We start from the raw sequence: 3392 nt of genomic DNA, 5'->3' as shown, positions 1-3392 counted from the left end.
GGGGAACAACCACTGTTTGAAGCAAGGAGAAAATTTGAGAGTGCAAGGCACAGAGTTCTCAGAGCTCCCTGAGCTAACAGTTTTCTCTTCTCCTTCAATGTATTCTGTTTAGTATTTTTCTGTTTAATTTTGTCATGTCTTGAGTCTCATGGAAAAAAAGGCAAACAGTGAGGTTTGTAATGAAAAAGCCATAGAGCGGAAAAAGGCAGAGAGTGCAAAATTAAAAGAAAAAGTCATAGATGTCTTAGAGTTCCTTTGTTCATCTATGTTGTGTATCATGATTCTGTGGGAATCCCCTTGTAAGTTGGGTTAGCACTTTACAAGTTGTAATCAGATTGATTATAGTGAAATTCCATCATGTTTGTGATGAAGACTGGATGTAGGCTGCACTGCACTTAGCAATCGAACCAGGATATATCTGGGTGCAATCTTCTTCTCTTTCTACTCCATTTCTGTTTTCTACTACACAGGAGCAAAAGCCAGAATTATCTCGTGCCAAGTGACGAGATAAAACAAAAAGTCTCGTGGCAAGGGACGAGACAAAACAAAGTTGCTCGTGTCCAGTGACGAGCAAAAACAGAAAAGTCTTCTCTGAAGGTCAGCAAGTGTTAGCATCAGAAAAAGGGGGCTAAGATTCAACCCCCCTCTCTTAGCCACTGAAACCATCAGATCTTTCATCTAATAAATTGTCCGGGGGAATAACAATGGAAATCACAAACCTAACTGGTCTGATTTATTTGAACTTGTCCAAGAATGAGTTAACTGGTCACATCCCTCAACGTATTGGCAGTATGGAGTCATTGGAATCCATTGATTTCTCTGGCAACCAACTCACAGGGGATATCCCTCAGAGCATTACAAACTTGAGCTTTCTCAACAAGCTCGACTTGTCCTGCAATCACTTGGAGGGTAAAATCCCAACAGGCACTCAATTGCAAACCTTTGAAGCATCCAGTTTTGTCGGCAACAATATCTGTGGTCCACCATTGCAGCTCAGCTGTAGAGTTCCTGATGATGATGCAAATGACGGTAATGAGAAAGAGAGAAAGAAGCACAATGGAGTGAATTGGTTCTTTGTGTTTATGGCTTTTGGATTTATTGTGGGATTCTGGGGATTTGTTGGTCCATTGTTCATATTCAAACCATGGAGGTATGCCTATTTCCGTTTTCTTGATGACATGGGCTACAAACTTCAATCATGTTTGGGATTTTAAGTTTGTAATTAGTTTCTTTTGTGATGTATTCTTGTTTTATGTGTGCTGTAAGAAATAAATAAAAATCAATATGCACTATTTGTCCAGCCTGTTTAAAAGTCTATCAATAAAAATCAATGTTTCTCTTTTTCTTCTAATTTTCAAATGGATATCAGGGAAGTTTGCTAAGTAATTTTAGATTTCTTGAAGCTATGATATAGCAGAGAGAAAACAGAGAAGACAGTATCAGAGTTTAACATGCCAGAGTTGAAGATAGTTCTGCATTTGTACCTAAGCAATGCAATTTCAACTCAACAAGATTTACCTGTACAAATGTGGGCACAAAAATAACGATGCAATAATAATGTTGAAGTAAATAATAACTGTGAAAGCTTGGCACACCTACCTATTTTAGTTGACTTGACATTATAAAGCCATTACAAGATTAGATGCTGTTTTTGTTGGTCCCTAACATGAAATCATGTGTTCAAACTTCATCATTCTATGGTGCATATATTTAATTTTTCTATATTTATTAATTAAAAAGAAAACTACATTACTATTTTAACACTTGTGTTCCATTATAAACAACTTTTTATGAGTAAAGAAGTATCTTGAATTCGGTATAGAACTAATACAGCAATAATAAAATTTGAACTTTCTTATTAATTATTCGTAATAGGGATTTGCCATGTTCTAAATCTCTAATAAAAGGATCTCCTATTCAAATCCACGTCCACAATACAAGACAATGTAATATTTTTTGCTCCAAATTAAATGTTTTGAATCTTTCTGTTCTGAGCAAGATTTGAATGACCATATGCGAATTAAGCATGAACAGTCTCAAGAACTCCCTCAACACGTTGAAGCTCTCCTCAGAATAATAATGCAGCCACCTCCTAATTAGTATTATTTAATATGTACTCTACAACATTATTTACTCAATGAATATTATTAGATTATTATATATGTTATGATTTAATTTTAGTAAGACTTTACCTATGGTATATATTTTTTTCATTTCTTTAGGATATTATCTCAAGGAACTGCGGAATCACGGGTAGGTGGAAAAATATAGATGTCACTGTTAAACATTCATATAATTCGTTGTGTCGAACAATATATCATTTTTCATGTTTATATAATGTGAATTTGAAATTTACCAAAATGAGGAAGAAAGATGAATATCATGAAGATGCTGAGTTGCATCAATTATGGTTAGTTCACTGGTTATTCCATAGGAAAAGTATAGGCGAACAATGAAAATATTAAACAATGTAAACAATAAATATATCAGATGTTCATTTTATTAGTGTACGGATGGTTATTTTAATATTAAAATTTAGAGAATTAATTTAAAAGTATAGTGTGTTTTTATTTTATTGGTGGTTGTTCATATTGTTCAACAAAATCATTGTTCCTAGCATGTCCCTATTCGATAATATAAGTTTACAACATCACACGCTTTGGCTTTGAAATTCTTGATTTTAATCATCAATTCACATGGAATAAGGACTTGTAATAAAATAATCCAAAAGATAGAAGAAAGAAAGCCACATGCCAACATAGAATAATTAATAGAAAAAGAAAAAAACAAAAAATACATCTATAAAGATACTTTTATTAGATATAGTCATAAAATAAATATTTTTATTAGACACATCTACAAAGATATTTCTATTAAATATAACTATAACTAAGAGTTAGCAAAAATTGATAAAATTCTTGTTGATAACGTAACGAAATTGTATAATATATAGTAGACATATAGTACATGTGTAGATAACACGTCAAATTTTTCTGATGAGGTAACAAATTTTCTTTTCTTTTTAGTTATATATTTTTAATTAAAAAATATTTTTTTTAAAAAATTAGAATTTAAAAATAAGACTTAAATCCACGATTTTTAAGTGAGTATAAAAAAATTATATCATTTAAATTATAATTCGTTGACAAAATAAAAAATATTTCACGACCAATAACATTCACACATAAATTTTATTTCAAAAATGTTGGTAATAATAATCAAGGCTTCATTAGATATATACTTACGAAATATCGACACTTTATTGAATAAAATGTGTCCACGTGTTACACATTTTAGGCACGCCATGTCTTAATAAAAATCAATTTTTTTTATATATATTTAGACACAGTTAAATATTATCACGTATTAATATGTCTAATTTTATTTTTAAC

General features: G+C 31.3%; 1 pseudogene; it reads left to right on the top strand.

Annotated features, from left to right (window-relative positions):
• Positions 1-1292, top strand: part of LOC107495687 (receptor-like protein EIX1) — a 5741-nt pseudogene extending 4449 nt beyond the window's left edge.
• The last annotated feature ends 2100 nt before the right edge of the window (positions 1293-3392 follow it).

This window comes from Arachis duranensis, chromosome 6 (genome assembly GCF_000817695.3).
Source record: "Arachis duranensis cultivar V14167 chromosome 6, aradu.V14167.gnm2.J7QH, whole genome shotgun sequence".
NCBI classification, from domain to species: Eukaryota; Viridiplantae; Streptophyta; class Magnoliopsida; order Fabales; family Fabaceae; genus Arachis; species Arachis duranensis.
The sequence above is the reverse complement of the archived record's forward strand: the minus strand, read 5'-3'. Positions and strand labels throughout refer to the sequence as shown.